The 14,247-nt window shown below is 34.4% G+C and overlaps 1 protein-coding gene across 3 annotated transcripts in view; it reads right to left on the minus strand.

Moving 5' to 3' along the window:
• Positions 1 to 14,247, minus strand: part of CSMD3 (CUB and Sushi multiple domains 3) — a 1,388,861-nt gene that overhangs the window by 408,725 nt on the left and 965,889 nt on the right. The window lies entirely within an intron of this gene.

Genomic DNA, 14,247 nt, shown 5'->3' on the forward strand with positions numbered 1-14,247 from the left:
TAATTGTAACAGATTGGACATCTTTGGAAATTATGTCAACTTTCCCAGTTTAAAGGACAGAATGAATTAAGGTATTCGTATAATCGGTAGTGCTAACCTCCAGGACTGATTCTGAAAAATTTCAGAAAGTGTCCGACCATTTTAAAAAGATCAGAGGACTTCACAACAAATTTAGTTCAAATTTAATTTTATGTTATTACTTTAAAAAGCTTGTAGCAATATTGCTAAATCAAACAATAAATCCTTATAATTCTAAAATATGTTCCTTATATTTCAGGAATTCAGTGAACTCAGTTTTATCTTATTTAATAACTTGTTTCTTATTACCATACCCTAGTGGGTAAGAAGAGTTATATTTTCCAAAAGCTTAACTAAACAGAAAAGAAAACAAGTTATTATTTTTCCAAAAATATGATTTTATAAATAATGATACATAGAAACAACCTGAGGAAGTATACAAGGTGAAGGATAATGAATTATTTTACCTTTTAAATGCTTAAGCATTAACAAAAATAAGGCAAAAGAAAACTGCCTAATGAGGAAAAGAAAAGGATCAAGATGGAGCAGTCAAAATACCAACATAGTTAAAATAATAATAAAAACTAGTGATATGATGCTGACAGTCAACCACACACATGAAAAAGTATCACATACTAGAGGGTTCTTCCAAGTTGCTTTTAAAGTAAAAAAAAAAAAGCAACAAACAAAAAACAAAATGAAAACTCACACTCAATATTGATGTAAATTGTTTTTATTTTAATGTTACTTAAACATGATCAAACATAAAAATAGATATGTCCTAATGCTTTTATCTGTGTACAGTTATAATATCAAAGCAAGTTTACAAATACAGAAAGCAAGCTACAACAGTAAATTCAACAATAGCAACATTTATCTAATGTGGTATAAGATTTTGTTTTCTTGAAATCAAATTGCCATTGGCAATGGAGATAAGGAGCCAACTGCTAGAATGCAGGCTTTTGGAGTTTGCTAAGCCTGTAATTACACTATGCTGTGTAATGATTCAATTCTCCCTTCTGAACTGCTGAGAAACGTTTACTCCTAAGGTACAACAGGATGTTATGAGCCTCTCACTTAGTGAGACAGAATCGTTTACATTTTAAATCCACCTTGGTTCTCTCTCACTGTCTTAAGAGAATCCACGGAAGCTTGTGGGGACATAAAGATAAATGTGTCTCGATTACATAGATGATCCAAAAAGCACTTATATTTTTGGAAGTTAGATGATTTAATACAAAATACTGTATTAAGTTGTTTCATAGAACCATGTAGTATTGAGAATATCTTCTTGAATGTGTTTCAAAACACTGATACACTGATGAAGGGTTCAGCTGAGCTTTGGAATTTAGAGACCCAGTTTCAAAATTAAGCTCGATTTTTTTTTCCTAGCTGTATGGATTTGGCAAATTATTTCTTCTCGCTAAACCTCAATGTTCTTACAACAATGGAAATAATCCCTTCCTCAAAAGGATGTTTTGGCTGTGTGTGTGTATATATGTGTGTGTGTCACAGGAAAAAAATAATTGAGATATTTACATTATCTCATTGTCGAGAAATCTACCCAGGTATAGAAAGACACTTATAGCTATAAAGCCAAAATACTCTTCTTAATTTTATAGAATTATTTATGATGTTAAAATTAGCTTTGATAACTTGTGTAAACTGAGTAAAACCCAATGCTACCCTCCCTGCTTCCCCACCAAAAAAAAAAAAAAAAAAACTAATCCAGGAGAGGAATTACTTAAACTACCCTTTAAGATTTACTAATAATTTATTATTAAGGCCTCAACATAAACATTTTTGGGTTTATACTATGTAATTAAAGGAGAATATTTGCCTTTTATATTAAAAATAATCAGCTTTTGACCTAATTCATTATCATAGATGTTTTAAAATGGTCTACTAAGAGAAATAAGGTCAGGACTTAAACAAGAATGAGAAAATTAAGGAAGAAAATCTAGATTAAGTTGGCACCTTCCTCATTAATGAGACTGACTATACAATTTGTGGGGCCCCACGTAAAATGAAAATGCTCTGTTCCTTGTTCAGAACTTATTAAGAATTTCAAGAAAGCAATAGAGGAGCACTAAATCAAGATTGAGGTCTTTCTGATCATTTGCCCTTAAAGACTGTACAGGTTTCATACCCATGAAACCCACCCCGCACTTATTCCTTATAAGAACTGTGCAAGGTAAAACTTATTTTCTCCACTGTAATACATGAAACCAAAGTGTTTTCATGTATAACAGAACTTGCCAAAACCAGATATTATGTATTACAGTTGGGATTTACATCCTCATTTTATTGTCTACAATGTTAAAAGAGTGAACATGTCATTCTTCTTCAGACCAAAATACATTTTTAATGTCAAAAAAAAGACATTATTGTTATTTATCCCAGAAGACAGGTATAAACTGAGATTATCCAAGGAAAACCAGCACATAGTCATTTTTTTCTGTCCACTTTAACTGCTACATACACTACTGAAAGACTTTCTATTAAAAATGAACAAGATTATCATATATATTCCCACTTGTAATTTATAAATCATCCCACATATAATTTATAAATCTATATTCTATTATACATAATTACTAATGTTCAGGATGATTATCTTCTATCAAGGCAAGAACTTGAAACATAGACAATGAAAACCTGTTCAAAATGTTCTACTTATAGACAGGAAAATACATGAATTCACTTTTTCAATATGAGTTTTAATAAAATAGAAAATTCTACTAACAGTAAGTTAAGAAAGAGATTCATTTTACCATAATACCAATCTCCAGGGTCTAAGTGATTAATAAATACTTTATTTTTGAATTTAAAAGATACTAAACACTGACCTCTAGTATTCAATGCAGTACTGAAGAGCTCTATACAAATTCCTTCAGCACTTTAGCTACAGCAGTCTTGCATGCCAAGTGGATTTGAGTAGGGTCTGATATTGAAATGTACAAGTTTTGCACAGTTCAATCACATGCCCAAGTCAAACAATGAATATGCTTTTATCCATGCTCTGTGACAAACTGACACGTTATCTTTTACAAATGCAAATCTAATCTTGGTACTTTCTGCTTAAAATATACTTACCATCAGCAAGTCAAAATTCATGAAATGCCACACAAGGCCATTTATAATGTGACCTCAGACTATCTTTCCAGCTATAATTTACCATGCTCTTCTTGGACATTGCAATTCAGTCATCCTGAGCTACCTCCCCTTTGCCACTGTTTCCTACTCTAAGCCTTTGTACATGCTGTTTTCTCTACGTGTAAGCACCACCTCTGGCCAAAAAATGTGATTTCAGAAGAAAATGACTTGACATAGAATTACGGTGCCATGGTTCTTTCAGCATCAGGTGGCTGTGATGATGAATGAAATAAAATAATGTCACATTGGAGGATCAGGGATAATTCTCACAAATAACACTCATGGTCACATATTTATGTATGCCCCAAAATGACACCATAACTACAATGTTTTCGTTGAAAGATTTCAGTGTATATGACATGAATGTCACGGTAAGTGCCCACAAAACACACCTTAAAATGAGAAGAGGTAAGTATTGGCAAACTGTGACTGAATACTCTTAAGAGATGTTAAAATTAACTCATAAGAGGAACCAGCAACAGAACAGCTATCCGTAAGAGAGGATAAGGACATTGGTTAGTTAATCCTAGGAAGATACACTTGTATAAAAGAACATTAACTCTGTGGTAAAGATGAGATTGAGTGAAGGAAGTCCTAGAAATACAACCTGCAATAGCATACTGAAAATCAGTCACCACCTGAAGGCCATACTGGCATTTACAGACACTATGTAGCTATCACTGAACAAATGTAAATTAATGACTCACTAGATTAGGGCAATGCAAGGTTGTCAGACAGGGGCTGTAAGGAATAGCATACATATGATGTAATGTATGAGTGTGAAAAGTTACCATAATAAAAATGCATCTATAAGGTCAAACAATTAATATAATTGTTTCACAGAGTGCCTTGGCTGAGGATGCATCCTAAGATATTTGAAGAGGCTGGAGGCGGTTAATAGAACACTCTAGCTCCATAAAACAAATTCAGTAATTCATTTGAAAGATATTTATTAAATCTTTATTATACGCTGAACAAGGGTAGTATAGTGTTGAAACCCTCATAGAACTTACATTCTAGTAGAAAAGACAGATGTTTACTATATATGATCATTCAAAAAGTGTATACAGTATGCATTTATATAACTGGAAGCGCTGATCTGTTCTGGGCAGTGAGGGAGGGCTTCTCTGAAGAAGTGAAATTTGAAAACGGATTAGTAAATTAAGGATGATGGGGGAAGGTGGTGGTAGGGTAAGTGTCTTAGTCATCTAGTGCTGCTGTAACAGAAATACCACAAGTTGATGGCTTTAACAAAGAGAAATTTATTCTCTCACAGTCTAGTAGGCAACAAGTCCAAATTCAGGGCATCAGCTTCAGGGGGAGGATTTCTCGCTCTTTCAACTCTGGAGAAAGGTTCTTGTCATCAATCTTTCCCTGGTCCCAGAGCTTCTTAGAGCAGGGACCCTGCATCCAAAAGATGTGCTATTCTCTCCTGGCTTTTGCGTCTTGGTGGTAGGAGGTCCCTGTGTCTCTCTGCTCACTTCTCTCTTTTATATCTCAAAAGAGATTGACTTAAAACAATCCAATCTTGTAGATTGAGTCCTGCCTCATTAACATAATTGCCCCTAACCCACCTCATTAATTATGTTACAGAGGTAGAATTTACAACAAATAGGAAAATCACATCAGATGACAAAATGATGGACAATCACACAATACTGGAAACCATGGACTAACCAAGTTGACACATAGTTTGAATGGACACAATTCAATTCATGACAGTAACCTTATTCCAAACACAGGCAACACCTCTAAAAACTTTCAGTTTATAGGTTTTGGTAACTGAAAGACCCATTATGGGAAAGGATTTTTTTTGTGTAAGGTAGAGCTCGAGGCAGGTCTATCATGACAAGGCTTTCTTCTGGTGTTTATTTCTGGTATGCTGGGTGCAAATGTTTGTTTGCGGGTGTTTGTATGAATGGGGATGTCACTAGGTTTGAGCTTCTTGTTCTTTTGGCGTGGGGATGCTTTTGTTTTTAAGGCTTGGAAAGTTGGTGCAGAAGATGAGAAATAGAGGATATGATGAAAAATAAAGAAGCGTGAATGAGCTTATTTCATAAATTTTCTTTTGAGATTTTGGGTCAGAAAATTCTTGCCTCACTGCCCAGCTGTTGCAGTGCTGTCTGCAAATGAGGTAAGCACACTTCTTCCTCCCTCAGCCATAAGCCTAGCATGTTTTTCCCTTCTTGTTTTGGTCTGGAGTTCACTTTCATGTTCTGAATAACTGGTATTACTAACTGATAAAGCCTAAGTTTAGTAATATTGATTTCCTACAAAATAGGCAATACTAAGCTATCAATACCTGATATTGTCTCCTCTTTCTGATTTGAACTAGGAAGTCATCTTAAAATCACGTAGTTTAATAATAAGAAAGCATTATGTAACTTAGCACAGGGTTAGGTAAATAATTTTGGAGAATGGATCTTCAGTGCTTTTAATAACATACAAATATTTTTCGGTACAATCACCACCAGTCAACATATTGTATATTATTAAGCCTTTCTTTTATGAAAAAAACAAAAAACAAACCCTACGCATATAAAATACTTTTCATTTAAACATGCAGATTAAGAAATCTATTCCTGTTACCAATGTGAAACTCTTTGCTGAGTATGAAAATACTATGTTGATAAATACGGCCCGAGTTGGATTGGAGTGAGGGAGATATGTGTACTGGAATCTGGTGATAAGAGTCACTGCTACAGTGAGGAATTCAGTAGAGCAGAGATGCCCATTGAATTTCAATTTTTTCTTACTTACTGAAAAGCAGGCCAGTCCCTGCATCATTAATCTCCATTACTGGGCTAAGAAAATCTGGTAGCATCTATTGTGTATATACAGTCATATATTTATAGGTAAGCAGGTAAAATGCTTTTCATCAATTTGGCTGGGAAATTTGAAAAATGCCTCTGATCATTGAGGTTTGTCGTTATTTTTAAGGATCTGCATTGCAATTGAATTTTTTCTTTGATGCTATTTTGATAGCATAAGCAGTTATTTAAAAAAATTGTGTTTTGTAAAAGCAGTTAAAAGAAACTTGACTCGGATTATTTAAAAAATTTAGAAAGTTTGCAAAAGTAACATGATATGCTAAATTAAATCAGGTGTAGCATTAAGAGGAAATATATTTTCTAGATGTTTATTACTAGGGAAAATAATATTATATGATTGTGGCGATATAGGGATGTGGGACATTAAAACAGCTAAATGCAAATCAACAATTTCTTTTTTTTTAAATCATATATGTGATTTATCCACTTTTGGTTGTGTTTCTTTTAGTCAGATAATGAAGTACACTGTGTTCCAAATATAGTTTCTACCTCTTTTCACCAAATGAAGGCACCATTTATTGCAAAAGTCATCGTTATTTTATGCATCTCTAATATTTAAGAAAGCAAAAATGCTACCAATAAACTATGATAGCCATTCATTGTGAGATACATACCAGTTGCAGAGGTGTTAAAATGTTTATTTTCTTAAAGGACATCTAGCAAGTTGTGAAACAGTAAAATGTAATAATAATACTGAATTTTTTTAGGAAAACTCCTTAAATGCCTTCACAATTCAGCAATATTAATAATACATTTGTTCCTCAGAGAGTTTTTGTCAAAAATAATCTTTCTTTTTCAAATAGATGCTTAAATAATGCTTATATTCTTGGAAGAGGTGAAAATTAGAGACTAGAGAGGTATATTAATTTCCTTACGCCACTATTAAGTATATGAAAATCCATAAGTATTACTTTTATAAAGTCCAGTTTTTCCTTTCCTTTGTTCTTTTTAGCTAACAGTGGTACTTAGCTGACTTTCTCCTTCCAGCCTTTACAATTACCATGTCGTATGTATCCAAGTGCAAAAAACAAAACAAAAAACAAACCTCTTGCTGTCAAGTCAATTCTGACTTATAGCGACCTTATAGGACAGAGTAGAACTACCCCATAGAGTTTCCAAAGAGTGCAACTAGTGCTTATTAAAATTACTTACAATTCAAGGGATTTAAAAAAAAAAAGTTTTTTGGAAGAATTTAATTTGGAATAGGTTATTTTTATCCTTACAAATTTTAATATATTTGTTACATTCATTTTTTACTATGCCAATCATTGATATATTTGTGGCTAATTGTCGTCATAATCAAAGAGCCTAAGTTGCTTTTTTTTTTTTTAAATTAAATATACAATTTCCTGTATGGAGGATGTCCTGAAACCTGACATTGTCCTTTCATCCTTCCATAAACAGCTATTGAGGATATACAGTTCTTATTTACTCATTAAAAATAATATTATTAACAATAATAACTATGGACATACCAGGTACTATGTTAGGTCTTGGGGTTAAGGTCACTGGCCACATATAAGATGTACTCTAGAAGAAAGAGACACACATGTAGCCTGGTATATGCAGTAATGTGTAATCTGTAGCATGATACAAGTTTGTGCAATGGGCTGGGATGGCAAAAATGAGGGAGTAGCTTATTTTAAAGGAGCAATGAAAAAATATCAGGGAGGGTTTCATGGAATAGGTTATCCTTGATTTGAGTCAATGCAATGCTAAAGACAAAATGAAAAGGTCCCATACAGAGGAAACTGCTTGAATGAAAGCATGGACAGGTGAACAAGACTGATGTGTTTGAGAGACTAGTTCATATACCATTTTAAGAAACTTGGACTTTATCCTTAGGCACTGGAGACCTATTAAAGAGTTTTAAGAAAGAAGAACATATGATTAGATTTGGGAAATCCATTTGGGTATCTCTATGGGGAATGGGGAATAGAGAGTAGCCTTGGATTCCTGGAGGGAGAAAAACCAATAGAAAAATTTTATAGTATTTCATACCAAAGATGGTGAAAACATGAAATAAAGTGATGAGAGGAGAGGAAATGGGGACATAAAAGTTCTAGATCTTGGAGCTTAGTCAGATGTGGGAGAATGAGAGAGAAGAAAAATTAGAGTAAAGATACAGCTTTGAGTATGTTGATGAACTTATTTTTGTTTGAGATGATTTTAAGGTCCCTGTGGGATATCATTCATTGTCAAAAGAGCATTTCAAGATCTATCCTGAAGTACAACACTGTCACTGATAGGATAATATCCATACACCTATAAGGAAGGTCAGTTAATACGACTATTATTCAAATTTATGCACCAACCACTAAGGCCAAAGATGAAGAAATCAAAGATTTCTTTCAGCTTCTGCAATCTGAAATCCATCGAATATGCAATCAAGACGCATTGATAATTACTGGTGATTGGAATGCAAAAGTTGGAAAATATGGCCTTGATGATAGAAACAATGCCAGAGATCAAATGATAAAATTTTGCAAGACCAACAACTTCTTCATTGTAAATACCTTTTTTCACCAACATAAATGGCAACTATATATATGGATCTCACCAGATGACATACACAAGAATCAAATCTACTACATCTGTGTAAAGAGATGATGAAAAAGCTCAATAACATCAGTTAGAACAAGGCCAGGATCTGACTGTGGAATAGACCATCAATTGCTCATATGCAAGTCCAAGATGAAACTGAAGAAAATCAGAACAAGTCCTCGAGAGCCAAAATATGACCTCGAGTATATCCCACCTCAATTTAGAGACCATTTCAAGAATAGATTTGACACGTTAAACAATAGTGACTGAAGACCAGAGGAGCTGTGGAATGACATTAAGGACATCATAAATGAAGAAAGCAATAGGTCATTGAAAAGACAGGAAAGAAAGAAAAGGCCAAGATGGATGCCAGAGGAGACTCTGAAACTTGCTCTTGAATGTCGAGCAGCTAAAGCAAAAGGAAAGAATGATGAAGCAAAAGAACTAAACGGAAGATTTCAAAGGACAACTCAAGAAGACAAAGTAAAGTATTATACTGACATGTGCAAAGAGCTGGAGATAGAAAACAAAAAGGGAAGAACACACTCAACATTTCTCAAGTTGAAAGAGCTGAATAAAAAAATCAAGTCTTGAGTTGCAATAGCAAAGGATTCTATGTGGAAAATATTAAACAAGGCAGGAAGCATCAAAAGAAGGTTAAAGGAATACACAGAGTCATTATTCCAAAAAGACTTAGTCAACATTAAGCCATTTCAAGAGGTAGCATATGATCCGGAACCAATGGTACTGAAGGAAGAAGTACAAGCTGCACTGAAGGCATTGGTGAAAAATAAGGCTCCAGGAATTGATAGAATATCAATTGAGATGTTTCAACAAACTGATGCAGCACTGGAAGTGCTCACTCATCTATGCCAAGAAATTTGGAAGACAGCTACCTGGGTAATCAACTGGAAGAGATCCATATTTATGCCTATTCCCAAGAAAGGTGATCTAACCAAATGCAGATAATTATTGAACAATATCATTAATATCACACCCAAGCAAAATTTTGCTGAAGATCATTCAAAAGTGGCCATAATAGCATATCAACAGGGATCTGATAGAAATTCAGGCTGAATTCAGAAAAGGGCATGGAACCAGGGATATCATTGCTGACATCAGATGGATCTCAGCCAAAAGCAGAGAATACCGGAGGGATGTTTATCTGTGTTTTATTGACTATAAAAGGTATTCGACTGTGTGGATCGTAACAAATTATGGATAACATTGTGAAGAACAGGAACTCCAGCACACTTAATTGTGCTCATGAGGAACCTGCACATAGGCCAAGAGGCAGTTGTTCAGAAAGAACAAGTGGATACTGACTGGTTTAAAGTCAGGAAAGGTGTGTGTCAGGGTTGTATCCTTTCACCATATCTATTCAATCTTTATGCTGAGCAAATAATTCAAGAAGCCGGACTGTATGAAGAAGAATGGAGCATCAGGATTGGAGGAAGACTCATTAACAATAGGCGTTATGTAGGTGACACAACCTTGCTTGCTGAGAGTGAAGAGGACTTGAAGCACTTATTGATGAAGATCAAAGACCACTGCCTTCAGTATGGATTACACCTTGACATAAAAAAACCCAAAAATCCTCACAGCTGGACCAATAAGCCACATCATGATAATTGGAGAAAAGATTGAAGTTGTCAAAGATTTCATTTTATTTGGATCCACAATCAACACCCATGGAAGGAGCAGTTGAGAAATCAAAGGGCACATTGCATTGGGCAAATCTGCTACAAAGGACCTCTTTAAAGTGTTGAAAAACAAAGATGTCACCTTAAAGACTAATGTGGTCCTGACCCAAGCCATGGTATTTTCAATCGCATCACATGCATGTCAAAGCTAGACAATGAATAAGGAAGACCAAAAAAGAATTGATGCCTTTGAATTGTGGTATTGGCGAAGAATATTGAATATACCATGGACTGCCAAAAGGACGAACAAATCCGCCTTAGAAGAAGTAAAACCAGAAAGCTCCTTAGAAGCAAGGACGGAGAGACTGCGTCTTACATACTTTGGACATGTTGTCAGGAGGGTTCAGTCCCTGGAGAAGGACATTATGCTTGGTAAAGTACAGGGTCAGCCAAAGAGAGGAAGACCCTCACAAGATGGACTGGTACAGTGGCTGCAACAACGGGCTCAAGCATAACAATGATTGTAAGGATGGTGCAGGACTAGGCAGTGTTTTGTTCTGTGGTACATAAGGTGGCTATGAGCTGGAATCGACTCGATGGCACCTAACAAACCAACAACATGGGATATCAGGTGGGTATGTCTAGTATGCGGTTAGGCATATTTGTAGTCATAGGATTGATAGTTCAAGCCACAAAGCAAAAGGGTTTATCTAAAGAACACATATAGAACAAGGAGAGACACAAACTAAAACCAGAGGGTGTGGAGAATCAGAATTTAAACAGCAGACAAAAGGAACACTCAGAGAAGGTAATATCATGAAAGAGCAGGGAGGGGATAGTCTCATAAAAAGAATTTTCAGCAGTCAAAAGACAGAGAGAATTCAATTAGGGTGAAGAATACTAAAAGTTCACTGGATTGGGCAAGTAAGACGTCTGGAAGAAAGGGAGTAAGACCGTGACTTTTATGATCTTTGCTCCGGAGAGAGGTAACACAGGTTTGAATGAGGGTTTTTTTTTTTTTTTTTTTTTTTTCGGTAGAATGTTTTTATTCTTGGTTAATTTTGAATTAAAAGAGATTTGAAGATGTTTATTTTCTAAGGAAAAGTAGAGGCTACAGAAAGATTTTTAAAAAAAAAACCATTCCTGATTCTTAAGACCTAAGAGTCTAGTGAAGTAAAACTAGCTAATAAAGAAGTCAGTTGGGAAAATGTGTGTGATTTATAATAATCTGAAGACACAGATTTAAATTCACATATACTATGTGGAGCCCTGGTGTGCAGTGATTAAAGCAATGGACTGCTAACTGAAAAGTCGGCGGTTCAAAACCATCAGTGTCTCTGCGGGAGAAAGATGTGGCAATCCGCTTCCATAGAGATTTACAGCCTTGGAAACCCTACGGGGTCACTATGATTCAGTGTCAACTCGACAGAAGGGAGTGTTTTTGGTTGTATACTATACTATTACTACAGAATACTACATACATAAGAAAAAATGCTATAAGAAAAAGAAATTTGACTACAGTTTTCAGATAAATGGCTCTTAGAAATATTAGTGAAAAATGTTGATCAATGCACTCAGAAAAAAATTACTTTTTCATTATTTTTTGAATATTGCAGAATTGGCTGAGATTATTTTTGATTTGGAAACCCTGGTGCCATAGTGGTTAAGTGCTACAGCTGCTAACCAAAAGGTCGGCAGTTCAAATCCACCAGGTGCTCCTTAGAAACTCTATGGGGCAGTTCTACTTTGTCCTACAGGGTCGCTATGAGTCAGAATCGACTCAACGGCAGTAGGTTTGGTTTTTTTCGGTTTTATTATTGATTTAAAATGACAAGATTTTTTAAAGCATATGTGTTTACCCTTTGACTGCTTCATTTAACTTAGCTGGTAAAGAAAATGAGTATAATAATTACTTGTGTCATGTCAAAGTGTTTGTATATAAAGGGGTATTACCGCTTTTAAATGCACGTTTGTAAATTCTTATGATTCAAAGACAGAGTAATCCTTTATGTAACAGTAATGTTTTTATATTTCCTTGTGAGATATTTTAGCAAAGAAAACCAAATTGTAGTAGTAAATGTCCCAAGAGTAATATCCAGATGACAATATTTAATATTCCTCAGATCTCAAGATTCTAATATATTTTTCTAGACACTGCAAAAGTCCAATAAATTTCTCATTAAGAAGAAGGCAGGTATAATAAGAATAAAGAGATTAGTTATTCTTGGAATAAAATTATGAGAAGTAGTATCATAGAAAACAAGAATAAAATTTAATGATTTCATCTAATAGATGTTAATTACTTTACATATTATATGTAAAGTTCCATATCTGAAGAGGATAAATACAATAACAATAGCTAATAGTATTTCTTAAGTGCTTACTGTAGTAAATGTTTTATATGCACTTAAATTCTCTGTGAGGAAAGCCTGCATTTCTAAGTAGGAATTTGAAGATGGGAAAGGCTAAGTAATCTACCCACAGTTACGTAATTGTTGAGGATTCAAACCCAGATTTGTCAGTCTCCATACCCTGACCTTAATTCCTACTTGATATTTTGATTCATAAGGGAACAAGACCCAAAACCCTACAATCAAGAACTTCAGGTTGGCAAGGAAGATAGACACTGATATAAATTACTATTCTACAAAGTAGAAAGAATAACCAAAGAACAGACTCCATTTATGGGTTTAACCAAACCTAAAAAAAAAAAAAAAAAAACCGGTTGCTATGAAGTTGATTCTGACTCATGGTGACCCCATGTGTGTCAGAGTAGAACTGTGCCCCATGGGTATTCACAACATTTTGGTTGGATTTTGAAGGATGGGTGGAATTATGATAAGTTGAGGAGAGGAAGGTAAGATCCGGGGGAAGATGATAATTCCATTTATAAATATTATTATGTAATCTGATACTGAAAAAGAAAGAAAAGGCAGGTGAAGCTTTTAATTTTACTTATTTCAATAGGTATTTTTATACTTTGTCTCTTCCAACTTCATAACAGCCTTTGCTCCATGAAATCTGCTCTCTGCAATGATGAGTTGATAAAAAATTTAAAATTAAACCTTAGATATCAGGGATGCTTAAAACATGTTTCCTGTTCTGAGATTAAAATATAAGATCTTTCATCTAAAATAGCCTCAGGTTAAGCTTACACTTAATAAAGTTCTCTACTGGGGCGGAGAAAGAATGAAGGAAGGAAACAGAAGTAGATGGATTCTTTTTTGTTTATTTTCCTCCTTGTTTTCCTATGACTTTAGTGTGAGCACTGTCTAACATATTTTTCATATGGAAATATAAGAAAGCAAATAAGCCACATATATTTTCTTAAATATTAGGGTAATTCCTGTGGTGTTGAGAGTTCCCAAATACCTAATTAAATGATCCAATGTTACAGCCAGCAAAACTTTTAAAACTTACAAAAGAGCATATTCGAAAAAAGAAGTTTATAATGTAATGAATATGTAAAGAAGTATGTTAGCTAAGTTAAGGTACTGTCCAAAAAACACAGGTTAAAAGTTACTTTATAGGGGATGTTAAGTAAATACCATCACTTAAGCTTGTTTCCAGCCGCTGTTCAAGGTTAATGATTCAGATTTCATTGCATATATAAAATTAAAAATGGTTTGTATCTGAAGATCATAAACATTTATTCTCACTGACCCTCTCCAAAACTAATATTTAACATTTTTTTCAAATGAAGTTTTCTTCAGGAGGGGCATGGAGGGATAGTGGAGTTTCACCACATTTCTCTTATTAAATATTCAAAGAGTCCAGAAGTTGATACAAACTTCTCCAAGATACATCTCACACAAATATAAACATAATAAATCCTGACATTTATCTCTAAGAATGGTGAAGGTAATCTGTTGACACTGCCCTTAGCGCTAATAAGTCTAGGACTTTATATGCAGAAAAATGGCCCCGTTTCTCACAAGGGAAGACTTTTAAAGAGTTTCAGAAAAAAAGACGTAGATTTCCTGTCCTTTGGGTAACATATATAGTCTCGATTCTCTGATATTTTTCTAGTTTCCACTACCAAATTTGAAATGGCA

This window comes from Loxodonta africana, chromosome 14, assembly GCF_030014295.1.
Source record: "Loxodonta africana isolate mLoxAfr1 chromosome 14, mLoxAfr1.hap2, whole genome shotgun sequence".
NCBI classification, from domain to species: Eukaryota; Metazoa; Chordata; class Mammalia; order Proboscidea; family Elephantidae; genus Loxodonta; species Loxodonta africana.